General features: G+C 42.5%; 1 long non-coding RNA gene across 4 annotated transcripts; it reads right to left on the bottom strand.

Moving 5' to 3' along the window:
* Positions 1-280: 280 nt before the first annotated feature.
* On the bottom strand, positions 281-3,603 carry LOC102548977 (uncharacterized). 4 transcript variants are annotated; one of them, XR_010059914.1, is made up of 4 exons: positions 2,694-3,596; positions 2,066-2,244; positions 823-861; positions 281-670 (listed from the first exon to the last, which is right to left on the bottom strand). It is a non-coding gene; the product is annotated as an uncharacterized LOC102548977 (long non-coding RNA). The 4 variants fall into 4 exon arrangements; XR_010059913.1 differs by having other exon boundaries at positions 281-861; positions 2,694-3,603; XR_005496280.2 differs by lacking the exon at positions 823-861 and having other exon boundaries at positions 2,694-3,582.
* Between the last annotated feature and the right edge of the window lie 13,092 nt (positions 3,604-16,695).

Raw genomic sequence — 16,695 nt, 5'->3', positions numbered from 1 at the left:
AGAAGGAGAAGGAGAAGGAGAAGGAGAAGGAGAAGGAGAAGGAGAAGGAGAAGGAGAAGGAGACGGAGACGGAGACGGAAGAGGGGGAGGAGGAGGAGGAGGAGGAGGACGAGGAGGAGGAGGAGGAGGAGGACGAGGAGGAGGACGAGGAGGAGGACGAGGAGGACGAGGAGGACGAGGAGGACGAGGAGGACGAGGAGGAGGACCAATATTAGTGTCTTTCCTTGTCTCTGTAACCACCCCTCACAAAAACAAAACAAAACAAAACAAAACAAGAAAACAGCTTAAAGAGGATGGTTTACTTTGGCTCACACAGAGAGTCCAAGCCAGCATGGAGAGGACACTGTAGCAGCAGGAGCATGTGGGCACTGGCCACAACACACCCATAGTCAAGAAGCAGAGAGCCTTGAATGCTAATGCTTGGATCGCTTGCTCTTGCTGATGCAACCCAGTCCGCCACCCCATGGAATGGCATCACTGGTTTAGAATGGGTCTTCCCGCTTCCAAATCTAAGCAGCTCCTCACTGGTACGACCAGAGGTTTGTCTTCATAGTGATTCTAGATCTTGTCAAGCTGGAAGTCAGTACTAGACATCACGGGAGGGTAAACCACACAAGGAATATGCATCTAGGTGTCAGATCATGGCACAAAAGCACGGCTGGATTTCTGTCTGCAAAGAGAATGGTAAGAGGAGAGCTGTCTGTGGGACGCATGCGCACAGAGCAAGCAGACTGGACAAAGGGCTAAGCTTCCGGAAATTCCGGTTCAACCCAAAAGCCACCCGGGTGGCGCTGCTTTCTGCTTTCCAACTGGATTGGCTACCTCTTCACTCCTGTGTTCCTCTACGTGGAAGGCAGTTCACTGCACATGAAAGGAAAGAAAGAAAGAAGGGAGGGAGGGAGGGAGAAAGACAGACAGACAGTGCAGGTGGTTTCTATTAATAGCGGAGGACAGTCAGCAAGCAAGTCAAGGGTTGCTAGTGGAAAGCTCAGAGCAGTGAGGAGATGACACTTGGTCATTTTCAACTTTTCTGCGCCCTCACAGTTCCTGACAGACTAGTCATTTGCTGGAGGGCGGAGGAAATAAGACGCACAGTAGCTGAATCAGCGTTTTCAGCGATTGCTGAAATGGTTGTAAGCACGCCTCTGCCATTCTGTTCTAGACGTGTGTGCAAGGCAACCTTCTGAGCATTGGTGACCGTGAGCCTGAATTAGTGGTTGACTCTGAAGGATGTCGAAGATGCCTGGCTTTGTACAGAACCAAACACTCATCCAAGACTTAATGCACGAATCCATTTATTATTTTGTGAATTTGTGCATGGGGTGGGAGTGTGTGTGCCACACGCATAAAGATGCAGGCCAACGGATGACTTTTGGGATTCAGTTCTCTTTGTCTGCTATGAGTTTCCGGGGATTGAACTTGGGTTGTCAGGCTGGGCCACCAGCTCCTTTACCCTCTGAGCCATTTTACTGTTCCAAGACTTAATTCTTCATGTAAAGTTACACAAACCCTCCTTATTAACATGAGGATTCTCTATGTTTTTCTTTAAAGAAATGATAAAATTACCTTTTAGAGTGGTCTTAAAATGTTTCTTTATAGTTTATTATTAGTGAGTGCTTGATTTGCCTAACAACTTTCAGGTGAGAGGGGGCCTGGGGACTGCACTAGAATTCAGAAGCCCTAACTCAAGATGCTCAGGGGAAAGCAGGCATCATAAGTGTGCAAGGAAGGGAGGGAGCTGTGATGAGAGAACAGAGGGGTTGTCCTAGCGCTGTGACCTGGAGATGAGGGGACAGAGGGGATGCCCTGGTGCTGTGGCTGGTGATGAGAGGTTGCCATGGTTAGCAAAACTTGGCTGTCTATTGCAAGAATTTCAAGGAAGCAGGACTGATTTTGGAAGGTTGAACGTGAATTCTGAATAAGGAGGAAGGTCCAGGACTATGGAAGGATCAAGACATGACTACCCTTGAGAGCTGAGCCTTCTGGACTGGGCTTCCATGAAGAACAAAAGTGGGGCTGGGATCTTGCTCTGGGGCTCAAGGCCAGTCAAACTGGGAAAACCAACCTCAGAGACTTGCAGTAAGGAAGATCTCCAAGGAGCAAGCGGCGCTTCTCTTCAGTGGAAATGAATTGGGCTTGAGTTCGCTCTCCTGTCCACCCACTCTGCAGGCTGAAACTTGGGATTCTCTGGGGTCTGGTCAGGGGCAGATGGCCCTTTGAACTTATTTACCCCCCTTCGGAAGCCTGTGTGGGCAAATGTGGGGCTGTTACTTCACTCAAACTCTTTAAATAGTCATTGGCAAGGCATCTCTTGCCACCATTTTTTAAAAATAACTTTTCTTTATAAACAGGAAGAATAAACTTTTTCTTAGGGACAGAATAAGACACACACAAAATGCAAGTGTCTTTTATATCTTTCTGAAAAAAAATGTGTTCAATATATTTTCCTCTCCCTAACTCCTCCCAGATCCTCCCCAACCCCCTATCTACTTAACATTAGGATTTAATTTCTCCCTCTTAAAAAACAATACAAAAATGAAGACACACACACACACACACACACACACACACACAAAACCAAAAATACAAGTACAAAAGTTGCCCAAACAAAGCAAAAGTGAGATTAAAAAGTCTACAAAATTACTTCTGAGTTGGTTTTGTGTTGGCCATCTATTTCCAGGCACTGGGCCTACCTGAAGTGTAATTAATACTCCTGCTGACACCCCATTGGAGAAAACTAAGTTTTTTCTCTGCTAGCAGGTATCAGTTGCAAATAGCTTCGTGGTTAGAGGTGGGAGCCTGTGTTCACTTGGCTTTCTCTTGGGGCTGGGAATCTGGCTCGAACCTGTGCAAGCCTTGAGAAAGCTGCCACCGTCTCTGTGAGTTCATATCCCAGTCTTGTGTTTGGAAGACACGTTCCTTTCAGGCATCCGGCTCTCACACTCTTTCTGTCTCCTCTTCTGCATGGATTCCCTAAGAACTGAAGGGAGGGGTTTGATGAAGACATCCTATTTAGGACTGAGACTTCCAAAGTCTCTCACCCTCTGGACGCTGTCTGGTTGTGGGTCTGGGTCCCCATCTACTGCAGAAAGCTTCTCTGGCGATGGTTGAGCGAGGTACTGTCCAATGGATATAGCAGAATATCATGAGAAGTCATTGTGTTGCTTGCTCTTTTGGCGGGGTTTTCCTAGTCCCATGGTCTATCTAGTCTCCAGTTCTTGGCCATTTTAGGAGTATCAGATATAGGCTACATCTCTTGCTGTAAGTCTTAAAACCAATCAGAAGGGGTTGGATGTTTTTATCTTTTATGTTGGGGTAGAAATCTTGGCTTGCATCCAGACAAACCACACCAGGCCAACACGGTTCCACACAGAAAGGTTTAATGAGAGGAGAAGACAAGGGAGAGGGATGAGAGAGAGAAGAAGAGTAGAAGAGGAGAGGAGTAGAAGCCAGCCATGAGCACATGGAGGGAAGGGGGAAGGGGAATGGGGAGAGAAGGGACAAATAGGGGAAGAGCAAGAGAAAGCAAGAGCAGGAGCAAGAGTAAGAGAGCGAGGAGGGGGCAAGCAGCCCCTTTTACAGTGTCAGACATACCTGGTTGTTGCCTGGTAACCGTGGGGGTGGAGCTTAGACAGAATGCTAACAATCTATGCCTCTATTACACCACCAGTACTTCGTGCAGGCTGGCCCCTGTTGTAGGCTAAAGGTTTGAAACTGGGTTGACGATGACCTTCCTTTCTCTTCTCGTCACATTCCTCTGTGTTCAGTGAGATGTCTAAGTGTTGTGTTTACCACTAGCTGTAGAAAGTAACCAATAGCCATAACAATAGGCTGTGATAGTGGTGGCGGGGGCTTTCATAGGGCTCCTTTGGCCAATAATTAATTAGATGTAACCCATTCCTGGCACTGGTTGTTTTACTTGGAGGCAAAGAACGTCTCTTTGGGGCATTGTCTTCCCTATTATTTGGTGACTTCATTTAAATTACTTTCATTCATTGTATATGTATATGTATATGTGTATGTGTATGTGTATGTGTATGTGTATGTGTATGTGTATATGTATATGTATATGTATATGATGTATATGTATATGTATATGTATATGTATATGTATATGTATATGTATGTATATGTGTATGTGTATATGATGTATATGTCTATGTGTATATGATGTATATGTGTATGTGTATATGATGTATATGTGTATGTGTATATGATGTATATGTTTATGTGTATAATATATATATATATATATATGCTTCTACTTATGGTTTTTACAATGGCCTTTAGTGTTAGTTCCTCCTCCCCATATTCCCTCCTTTACTTTCCTCTCCCATAACCTCCACTATTTAACCTTATTCTAACTTCCCCTCTGCCTCTCTATAAGATGCTGTATGTACTATTTCCCCTTTATTGGGAAATCCTTTGCTCCCTCCCCTCTCCAGTCTCATGCTAGGTATATTTTGGTGTCTGGGTTACTGGGTTACCCCACTTTGTGTTTTTCCCTAGCTCCACCCATTTCCCTGTGAATTTTATGATTTCATTTTCTTGCATGTCAATAATATTCTGCAGTGTAAATGTACCATATTTTCATCATCCGCTCATCAGCTAATGGTCATCTGGGCTATTTCTAATTGCTGGCTGTTATGAAGAAAGACACAATGAGCGTGGATGAACAAGTGACTCTGTAGTAAGATGTAGAGACCTCTAGGTATATGCCCAAGTGTGGAAGAGGGGAGTCTTGACATAGCTCTAGTCCCAGCTTTCCCACAAGAACAATGACTTCTGTCGTGGCTGTTCAAGTTTGTACTCCCAACAGCAATAAATCCTGGTGGCTAAAGATGTTGGAGATTTCTTTGTTTCTCGGCCATTTTAGTCTCCTCTTTTGAGAACCATGTTTAGTTCTGTACCTGTGTTTCAGTTGGATTGTTTTCTTGACGTTCAGGGTAGATACTTACCCTCTATCTGTTGTATAATTGGTAAAGGCCTTTTTCTATGCACTAGGCTGCTACTTTGCCCTACTGATAGAAGCTTTTCACCTTCATGATATACTCTTAGTGCCTCTGTTATTAGTGTCCTGTTCAGAAATACTTTCTATGCCAAAGAGTTCAAGTCTATTTCCTAATTACTCTTCTCTCACATGTATAGTATCTTGCCTTACGTTGAAGTCCTTGGTCCACTTAAGGTTGAGTTTTGGGTAGGGTGATAAATATGGATCTATTTTCATTCTTTTACATATGACTATTCAGTTTGACCAGAACAATTTGTTGGAGATGTTCTCTTCTCTAGTGTGGAATTTTGGATTCTTAGTCAAAAAGCAGAAGTCCACTGGTGTGTGGAGTTACGTCTTGATCTTCAATTTGATTTCCTCCATCAGTGTGTGTGGTGGTTTGAATAGGCTTGGCCCCCATAGACTCTGGGTTTGAATGCTTGGCCCACAGGGAGTGGCACTATTATGGCCTTGTTGGAGTAGGTGTGGCCTTGTTGCAGTAGGTGTGGCACTGTGGGGGTGGAGTTTAAGGTCTCCTGTGCTTAAGCTCTGCCCAGTGTGGAATCAGAGTCTCCTTCCGGCTGCCTACCTATCAAGATGCTGAATTCTCAATAATTTTCCCAGCACCATATCTGCTCTCAGGCTGCCATGCTTCCCATCACGATGGTAATAATGGACTGAACCCCTGAAACTGTAAGCCAGCCCCAAACTAAATGTTTTCTTTTAAAGGAGTTGCCTTGGTCATGGTATCTCTTCACAGCAATAAAACCCTAATTAAGAAAATGTGACTGTTGTTATACAAATACTATGTCGTTTTTGATTATTACAACTCTGTACTACAACCTCCAGAAGTTCTTTTATTATTCAGGATTGTTTTATTGTGTTATCGTGTGTGTGTGTGTGTGTGTGTGTGTGTGTGTGTGTGTGTGTGTACGCGCTTCTATATGAAGCTGATTTTTAAAAAAAATGTCTGTAAATTATTTTTCATTTTCTGTTTGAATTTTGATGGAGATTGCATTGAATATGTCAATTGCTTTAGTTAACATGGCAATTTCTCAAATATTAATTCTAGTGATCCATGAGCATCTTCTGGTGTCTTCTTCAATTTCTTTTTTCGATGTTTTAAAGATATTATTATACTAGTCTTTGACTTGCTTAATTAGAGTTACTCCAAGATATTTTATGTTATTTGAGGCTATTGAAAAAGGTCCCTGTTTAATTCCTCAGTCTGTCATTTGTATAGAGAAAGGTTGCTGATTTTTGTGAGTTAATTTGCATTAACCTACATTGCTGGAAGTGTTCTATCGCCTGTTGAAGTTCCTTGGTGGAATGTTTAGGGTCACTTATGTATACTATAGTATCATCTTCAGATAAAAATGCTTGGATTTCTTCCTTTCCAATTTGTATCCCCTTGATCTCCTTCACTTGTTTTGTGCTTGTGTGTTAGTCTCATATCCAGCTGTTTTGCTCAAAGTGTTTATCAGCTGTAGAAGTTTCCTGGTGGAAGTTTTATGATCTTTTATGTGTAAAATCATATCATCTTCAAATAAAAATACTTTGACTTCTTTCTTCCTCATTTGTACACCTCGATCTCCTTCTGTCTTATCGCTCTAGCTAAGACCTCAACTATTATATTGAATAGATATGGAGAAAATGGATATTCTTGTGTTCCTGATTTTAGTGGAAATTTTCTGAGTTTCTCTCTGTTTAGATTGATGCTGGTAACTGTGGACTTGCTCTAAATTGCCTTTATTATGGTAATACATGTCTCTTGTATCCCTACTATCTCCAGGACTTTTATCATGAAGGAATGCTGGGTTTTGTCAAAAACCATTTCTAGATTTAATGAGATGATCATGTGATTTATATCTTTCATTTGTTTATATGATAAAATATGTTTGCTGATTTATACATGTTGAAAAATTCTTGAATCTATGGGATAAAGCCAACTTGATCATGGTGGATGATCATTTTGGTGTGTTCTGAGATTTAGTTTGCAAACATTTTGTTGAGAATTTTTGCATCTATATTTATAAGGGATACTGGTCTATAATTTTCTTTTTTGTTGTTAGGTATTTGTATAGTGCTGGTACCAGAATGATAGTGGCCTTGTAAAATAAATTAGATGTTTATCAATTTCTGTTTTATGGAATAATTTGACAAGTATTGGCAACAGAATTATGTGCTGAATCCATTTGGCCCTGGTTTTTTCTGGGAGACTTTTAATTACTACTTCTATTTCAGTAGGAGTTATGCATTTGCTTTTATTGCTTATTTCAACTTGATTTGGTAGGTTGTATATGTTAAAAATTCATCCATTTCTTTGGGGTTTTCCAGTTTGGTGAGTAGATATTTTAAAATTATATTCTTGTGTTTCTCTGGATTTCCCTAGTCTTTTTTGATGGCCTCTTTTCTGTGTCTACTTTTATTAATTTAGATCCTTTCTGCCTTATCTTTGAACTTTTCTTTCTCAAGAGGAAGGCATGGCATTTCTTTTTAGGGATAGAATAAAACTGCGCAAAAATGCTTTGAATGTCTTTTATATACCACATCTTGGTGAGGCGATAGATAGGCATTTTTCATTTTGTTTCATGCAACCATTGTAAATAAGTGTGATTATTTTTGTAATAACCTGCATGTCCCCTGGGTCATGGAAAGGGAGGGGAGGAGTGGAAAAGTCAACTGTTTTCTGAACCCGTTTCTTTTCATTGCATTGTGCCGTCAGCCTGCCACCTCATTTTTTTTTTCATCCTAGATAGTTCAGCAGCCCAAAATTTGGGTGAGAAAAGGAGACTGGTAGCCGGTGATCCAGTCCTGGCATTAATGTCTAACGAGTGGATTTAGTGAACTTTTCTGCTCTCTCCAGGTAACTGGCCCCATTATTTCCATTTGCACTCTCAGCTGCTTTGTTTTGGAGAGTTCTCAATCAGAAAGTCATTCTCCAAGATTTGTTTATTGAACATCTGCTACATCAGTGCAGAAGAGTAAACAATATGAGAAAGATATTCTGGTCTCGAAGTCGTATCTGTACTCTCCTCCTTCTGAGGCAAGGTCTTCCTGTGTGGTTTCTGGCTGACCTAAAACTCTCGGTTCTGCTGAGACTCCTGAGTACTGGGATTTCTGTACTTCCGTACAGAGCCAGACTACGTTTTCCTAAAGGTATTTGGAAACCCCAATCCATGCTGCAATTGCCCTGGATTTTTGTCCAGGGAAGCTGGACTTTTGTTCCTCATGGCTCAGTTACACTGTATCGTTGCCAACTCCTGTGTTTTCTGCACTGTATTTAAAAAGAAGGTCCAGAGGCTTCTCATGCTTCCTTCCCACTCTGCAAATTAAGTTCCAGGTGTTCACTTAATGGCTGATTATGTAACGCTAAAGAACACCTCTTTTAGCATCTAGTTAAAGTTGTTTGTACCCTATGGAGAAAGGACCCATCATTAAGATGAATGTCTTTCATTTGGTCTGGATTATGGCTTTGTATTAAAACAGGCACAACCGATTTAAACAGGAAAAGCAAGCTCAAGCTCTAAGGTGAGAGGTGCAGTGAATTACTTCCCAGCAGACTACACATCTCCTCACATAGGGTGAGGAATTGCCTGTTCCTTATACGTGATTAGCACGAGTGGTCTCTGAGTTACCAGGACTTACTGCCTCTCTCACTAGATGTTGGGGATTGCTTTATTTTCCAAGCTGAGGATAAGAAATGAGGAAAGATTGACCAGCAGGAATGGAGGAGACAACATATGAGCACAGAGGTAAGCAGTCACCATGCTGTGTGCAATATGCCCTCACCCTTTCCAAAATGCAGCTTTTAAACAATCCCCCTAAAGACGTAGATTAAAAACTACATTCTCATTCTGACTTAGTAAAACAAAAAAAGGCATCATGACTCACACACTCAGTACTTCTTGTCCAAGTCTTCAGGCCCACAAAGTATAACTGCCCTGTGATAAATTGTCTGTCGTGTCCAGGGTAGGAATTAATTCGTATCTGTCAATGGAATAATTGAACAAAGGGAGATAAGGGTCGAACTTCCTACAACAGAACTTGGAAGAATGAGATGAGGATAATTTCAAGGGTAATATTGCCTTGAAATATTTAGTTTTACAATTTATCAACACAATAAAGGCTAAGCGCATGCTTTGGGTAGCAACAACAAAACCCCATAAAATCAGAAGACGGGTTTTCTGGATATCACGTACTTCTTATTTTTGCAATCAGGCACTTTGGAACCACCTTTCGTTTCAATAGGTATGGGGTGTTTTTGAAAAGGAGAGCGCCCTGTGGAGATAAATAATCTCATGTGGGAAAACATCATTCAGGATGCTTGCTTAGCCAGCCCACGATGCTGTGAAGCAGTGCTGCATAATTCATGTGTGAAGGACTGATCAATAGGCTGAGGACTGACTCAGGGGTTGCTCTGTATGAACTCACAACTGTACGGCTTCCATCTGATCCCCACCTGCCCAGTAATGGTAGCGAGTCTGAGGCTGCAGCAACACTGAAATAGATCAGTGGCTTTGAGTAATCATCCTCATCCCATTGAGAACTCTCAATCACACTCCTTCCTCAAGGCTGCCCTTGGGTATGCCCATCGCTTCCTTTGTGTTGGGAAGGATTTCTTGGCTATATTATGGCACAAGACCTTGCACATGAATCACTAGGTAATTTTCCCTGTTGACCATTCCCCAACCATTAGAGGATGTCGAGAGTAATTACCCTTTCAACTCAAATAGGAAGAGAAGGAAGGAGCTGGTGGTTGTACCCAGTAAAACAGATGTGCTGAGTATTTCCATGTTCCGGCATAACAAATACTGTGTGGAGTGCAGCCAAAACCATGGGCAGCACAAGCTGTGGTTGCCTGTCTGTCTTCAATGTGTCTAAGTAATGGTAATTAGCACAATCCCAAGTGTCATTGAATAGATGCAGATGTTTCAGAGCAACTGGACCTTTCAGGCTCAGGAAATTAGGGTGGTGGACACTCAACACTCACTAGACGTCAAACTGAGACAGTAGCTCTTGAGTTTGCTACCTCATGGTGATGATGGCTAATGGTCTGGACACACATGGGAGCAAGCAAAGAAATCAACCTTTATTAAAGAAATAAGGAAAAGGAATTAAGCAGTGAAAAAATTACAAGGAGGGGTCTCAAGAGAGAAAAATTGTTGAGCTGTTTCTCTAGGGTTTTTATAAGACTCATGACAGAAACTGGACAAAGGCTGAAGTAAATTCTTTTGCAACTAGTACATCCTCTGAGCATATCATAAGCTGTGGAGCCTCCACTCCGTGAGGGTGCCCCCAAGTCTGTGCATGTGTTCCCCCTACTCTGTGCAGGTGCTCCCAATCTGTGCAGTTGGGGAGATGGTCATGTGTTACTTTGTGATGGATTTGCAACTGAGTTTATGATCATTTACTCATACATTATAAAATTCCCAGGACATCAGAGGCCCCTACCACCTGAACGTCCATGTTCAATGTGGTTGACCGCCATGCATCTTTCACTACGGTAGAGTAATAGGTAAATGCTTGTTGTCTGAAGCTCATTAGGAGCAGCTCAACATGAGGGGTAGGTGACCTTGTAATTGGTCATGTTGGTTGTGTGTGGCTCTCCAGGGGTTTAGAGTTGTGTCAACAACCTTCCATAGAAACAGAACAAAGTGCACAAGGCTGTTTCTGCAGCTCTGTGCTGCTTATTGCTAATGGACAGTGTGGTGTGTGCACGGGTTACCAAGTCATACCATTCACTGTCCACAAGGAAGATGTGGTATTAGAGTCTATTGGCTTTTGTGCCACCCTCATTTTCAGTATGTGGGAACTGTGGGTGCATTTCACAGAGTAGGACTTATTGCTTGGTTGCTGTCCACACTGTCAGAGGGTGTTTAAGACTGTTTCAATGACACTAGGGACCTCTACTAAATCTTCTCAATAACACAAATTCAAGGGCACCACTTCAGAAGATTAGGGTGTTACAGTGTCGAAAAGGAGGGTGTGCATAGTGGAAATAGAGATGGGACCACCCTCCCATCTTAGAGGGATCTCCTGTGACAGAGTCACTCATGTTCTTTGAACTCCTCCCTCTCCAGAAGCTAGAGGAAGACCGATCAGGCTCTGCACAGGCTCTGTTTTGGGTCTCCCATTCTTTTAAGGCCCCAGCTCTGTTCTTGCTTCCTGGAAAGGTAACACTCTACATGAGAACTCAAGAATTGTGAGGCTCTAGCAAGGCTGAGGTCTACAAGTCAGTGGCTTCAAGTCAATAACCACAGCTGTGCCAGTCTGGAGGCCACAGTGGATGACAGCTGCCTGAGATAGGACTGAACTCTGCTAGGACAATGGCCAGAGTGGAGAGTGGATTGTTAGGACAGAAGAGATTAACACTCTTCACTTTGGCTTCATTTTTCTCAGTATTACCCCAGGAAAAAAAAGGCCTAATAGTTCTGCAAAATTTCCCTTGAATATTCTCCAACTTAGTTCAGCTTCTGGTGAAGGGCCAAATAATAAATGCTTTGGTTTTTCTGGATTATTTAATTGTCACAAACTACTTACTCCTGCCTGTCAAGAATAAAAGCACTCAGAGCCCATGCATGAGTGATTGACAGGGCCATCTTCTAACAAACATCGTGGGGTAGGCTGAGCTGAGCTGGCAGTCTGTGGATTTCTAACCCATCTGTCATCTTTCAAACAGTTCAAAGACTCTGATGAGCAGCAGGGTGCTGGGAGAGAATGGTGGTGGCCCATCATCACCAGTAGGTTCTTCTTCAGCCCGAGCTGCTATCCATCTTGAGTCAAGGAAACGTCTATTGAAGTCGTTGGACCACGTCTCTCATTTGAGAAGGGCTTTCCATGTTTCAAGCATATTGGACTTTAAAGCTTGAAATTGCTATAGTGAAGACCTCAGTCTTGAGCTGTGCAATAATTTTTAGTTAGTAGCCATTATATATTTAACAGAGAAAGTTCTGTTAAATGTGTTTGTGAGAATTTAAAATTCGTCTTCATGAAAATGTTCTTAGTGTCTGACACACACACACACACACATACATAGAAAATAAATGTCAAAATATTTGACTTGCAAAAGCAAATATGGACAGTGCATATTCCAAGCATAGCACACGATCATTAATGTCTGCTGTGTTGATCCCTCCCTCTTCATACCCTCACACATGTAATTCCACTTTCTTATCCCACTTCTTCCCTCTAATCTTTGATGCATCTTATATTGTAGAAATTCTGAATTTTCATTCCTCGGTATTTCCACATGACTGTCCTTCGAACTAACCTGCTCTCCCACGAGGCCACACCATACTTGCCATCGGTTGGCATCTGTCGAATAGATTCTCACATTAGTCCCCATTTTCTTAGTTGTCTCCCTAAGCTCACATGTAAGTGTGTGCAACTGCACATGTCTACGTTTGCTTGTGTGCACTGTGTGAGAGGAGCAATTCCTCAGCCAGACTGTGCAGTGCAATCAGCTTCTGGCTTCTTCAGTCTCCTTTCATCTAGGACTCTGAGGGTTTTATCCTCTGTGCCTTGCTATTTCAACCAGTCCAAGCCCCTGCTATGGAGGATTAAAGGAAGACATTACTAACTATAATCTAAAACAATTCTCAGGTAGAGGCAAGATTTCTATATATTTAAGTTATTAGTGAATTTTTAAAAACATGATAAACAATTTCATGGAATTTTCCAGTGTTACAGTGATCTAAAGTTACTGAAACAAAGGCGGGACCATGATGTGAAATTATCAAGAAACTTTGATCCATTTGTAAGGTGACATCAAAGTCTTTTCTTTTACTGACTTTGAAATAGGAATACAAACACTTTGGTCAAATTCATAAGGTGTTTTTGTTTTCCCTTTCCTGCCAAGGGCTCTCCTGCAGCAACAACACACAGTAGCTTTCTGATTCTTTATCGTTCAGGACAAGACTGATCAGAACCAGAATTTATGCTTGAACTGAAACAATAGAGAAAACTTTATTGTCCACTTGTAGATTGAATTTCTGTCCATGAACCTTCAAAAAATAATTTTCAAAATATCTCGTTGATATTTTGAATTAATCTTTAAATATTTAATTGATATTTTGAATTAATCTTTGATATCAGGGGATGGAGATTCAGCTCCATAGCAGAGCTCCTGGACAGCACTGCAGGGTGCTGGGTTTATTCTCCAACACTGCAAAAACACCCAAAATGAAAACTGTAAAAACCAAATCTAGAAGACCAAAAGAAAAAAAAAGAAGCAAAACAAAAAGCAAGGAAACATCAAACACAGAACAGGATGAAAAAAATAACAAACAAAATATCAAAAAAGAGAAAATTTAGGCCAAAAGGGAAGTATGCAGCTGTTCCCTTTGTGGATGCTCAGAGAAATTCAGGGCTTCAGAAATGTAGATTTGTAATGCAAAAGCTCCCACTGGTGATGCATAGTGGGTTATTGTTTAGCTGTAATGTAATGATAATGACTGTTTGTGGGAGAGAAGAGGGAACAACTATGATTTTTCTCCCAGTACTAGGGGTTGAGCACAGGGTCTCAGGATGCTAGGCAAGCCCTCTGCTACTGGGCTCCACTCCCTGCTCAAGAGAACAAACATATACAGACAAGAGTGCAAACAGAGTCAGGAGCAGCCTGTGCCTCGGCCTCCCACCTTGAGCACAGCTTTCTGGAACCACTGGGAGGACTTCCCAGGGGGCACTGAAGTGGGTTGAAGGAAGGTGGAAATTCAGAACAGATCCATCCTTCTGGAAAGACAGCCTGGAGTTTGGTAAGGGGGTGCTACCCTTTACCAGCTTATTGGTAATGGGGCGTTAGCTATGTGCTGTCTGTCAGTGTTCTGAATGGAAGATTATGATTAACAGTTAATCACCAGGGGCCTGGAGAGATGGCTCAGCACTTTCTGCTTTCCAGAGGAGCGGGGTTCGATTCCCAGCACCTGCATGAGCAACTCACATCTGTCTGTGACTCTAGTTCCATGGGATCTCACACCCTCACACAGACATACATGCAGGCAAAACAGAAGTACTCATAAGAATAATAAGAATAGAATCATTAAAAATAATGAATCAACAGAGGAGAGATCCCCATAAAGATCCGGGATGGTAGGGGTCAGTTGAACATCGACAGGACTTATTTTAGGACCTATTTAATGCCACTCTTCTTCTTGGGCATGTGCCTTCTTCTTGTACTGGACACGAACCTGCTCCTACTTGTATGCTGGGGTCCTTACCAGCACACACTCAAGGAGCTGCATTAAGAATTCTGTTGCACAAAACCCAAGATGTTAGACTTACTGCTGTGACAAGTATGAGGCAAGCGGTTTAAAAGGAGAGAGCTGTGTTCACTCAAGCTTCTGAAGTTACAGTCTCTGGCTGGCTGGCCACTGTCTGCTGCTCTGGAGAAACAAGGAAGGGATGAGAGGTGAAGGCTGCTCCCCTCCTCACAGCTAGGAATCTGAGCAAGGGGAGAGCAGAAAAGGATGCTGGGAAGACGCTCTATGCAGCAGGCATCCGGCTAACTACTTCTTCCACTCAGACTCCCCTCTCCACAGTCCCGTCACTTTCCAGTCTTCCATTAAGATTTTGAGTCCATTTGTTGGGTAATCCATCAAGGAAAGCAGAAGGCTCGTGAGACAATCACTTTCCAAGAAGCCCCAGCTCTGGGAAAGGCTGTGTCAGGGGGTGGAGCCACAGTGGGAACTCCTTATCTGCAAAGTAACCTTTCTCCTTGTTTCCCTAAACCTCTCACACATCTCAATTGTGGGATGCTTGCCATCTACCCACAATGGCCAACACCACTCAGAAGTTCAGTTTCTCCCATGATTCAAAGCAAACTCTCAGCTTTGAAGCCCCTGAAAAGTCAAAAAGAAAATGACACCCTCCCTACATACAATAGCATGGGGTAAACATACTCAGTCTGAAACAGTGGAAAGGGAAAGAAAGGAGGAATGGGTCCAAACTCAGACAAAATCCCAGCCCTACACGAATCCGTATTATTTAATGTTTCCTCTGTCTGTCTGAAAACCCAGCATTGTGAGAATAGTACCAAGGTCTGCTGCCTGTTCCAGCACTAGTCACCCATTCTGGAACCACCCAGTGTCCATGAACCTCTCTGTGTGCTCGGAAAGATCGTTATGGGGAAATACTTCTCCAGGTGGCCATGTGGGGAAGCCCTGAGATCCTTTTTAAAAAGTCAAGTCTTTGAAATCCTTTAAAACCTTTATTCCTTCAAGCCTATGATGGAATCCAGGGGGATTCTGGGTTGATTTCATCTCATCTTTTGTTTTGTTTTAGGGCAAAGCACGTGGATCCTTTTTAATGGTCCCAATCCCTTTGTCAAGTACAATTGTCCTGACACTTTGTGTGTCTTTTCTTCACAAACTGCAACTGTTTCGAGCCTTTCCAAGTTGCTTTCCTTTACTGCTATCATTGTACAGCAGCTGAAAGAAACCAGCAGCAACTATGTTAAGCATTCCTCATTCAGAGGTCACGTGTTTGAAAAGGCTTCGAGACCAACTCAGGCACTGGACACTGAGCTTTGTCAGCCTGAGGAAGGCTATTGGTGGGTGGGCGGGGTGGAGGAGGTGGGGGTGGGGATGTTCCTTAGGACTCAGTGCCCAGCTGGGCCACTCTTCCTTGATTGTCCTGGGATTTTAGGCTCTGCCTTTTGTCTTACAGGCTTTAGAATTAGTTTGCCAAAATATACAAAATACTCTTTTGTATTTTTAATGGGAATGTGATGAATTTATATTAAGTTTCTGAAGAAACGGCATTTTGGCAATGCTGAGGCTTCTAATTTATGCACCCAGAGTATCTGTTAATATACTTATTCAGTCTCATTTTTATAGTTTATCACAAGTAGCTCATGAGCATCTTTATTAAATAGATGGCTAAATATGTTATGTTGGGTGCTGGTGTAAATGACATCTTTTAGTCGATGACTGTATAGATGGCTGCAGCTTTACTTACTCCACGATTCTTCTTCTCTGCCATTGTTAAGGAGGTCATCATTTTAATTGTATCTCCTAGACCATTATACTCACCTATTTATATATATTCCATGTGCATACCTCACTTTTACATTCCCTCCTTACTGAGTTCTCCTCTTATCTCCATACTCTCATCGTGAGGTGGATGTGGCTTGTATCCTCTCTGGTTGCTTTCCTTTCTGACCCATTGCCTCTAAGGTGGGTATAAACTTCATTTTCCTCTACTAAGGCGGATGTATTCAGTCTGAGGCTGATTAGAAGACAATCACAAGGAGCGTTTATTGATTGTTCTTGATGTAAGTGAGTGATTAACTCTGCCCATAACCTTCCTGTAGCCAGGAAGCCTTCCTTTGTCCTTTGCTGTATTGCACTGATCTCCTAATAAATCCCGGGGTGCAGAGAACCCTTCTTTCCCAGACACTGTTTTGTTCTTCATCTTCACTCTTTTCATAGATGCTGTGAGTGAGAAAGAGTTGGCTGGAATTCTTTCATTTGCTCCTTTTTAAGGAGACTTTTTCTTTATTTTACGAGAGAAGAACTGAACTACCGTCCTCCCAGCCTGGGGGCTCACAATGTGGCCAGGCAGCTTTCATGTGTGATTTTAGAATGTGATCAAAGATGTGCACCCATAGTTTCTGGAACCTTCCCCTCTGATCTCTGCGGCTTCCATCTCCCTTTTCCTTTGCTGTGTTTGATCTGCTCACTGGAGTCTTCCCTTGGAGAAGAGTT

This window comes from Rattus norvegicus, chromosome 18, assembly GCF_036323735.1.
Source record: "Rattus norvegicus strain BN/NHsdMcwi chromosome 18, GRCr8, whole genome shotgun sequence".
Classification (NCBI taxonomy): Eukaryota; Metazoa; Chordata; class Mammalia; order Rodentia; family Muridae; genus Rattus; species Rattus norvegicus.
This window is presented reverse-complemented; position numbering and strand designations above follow the sequence as displayed.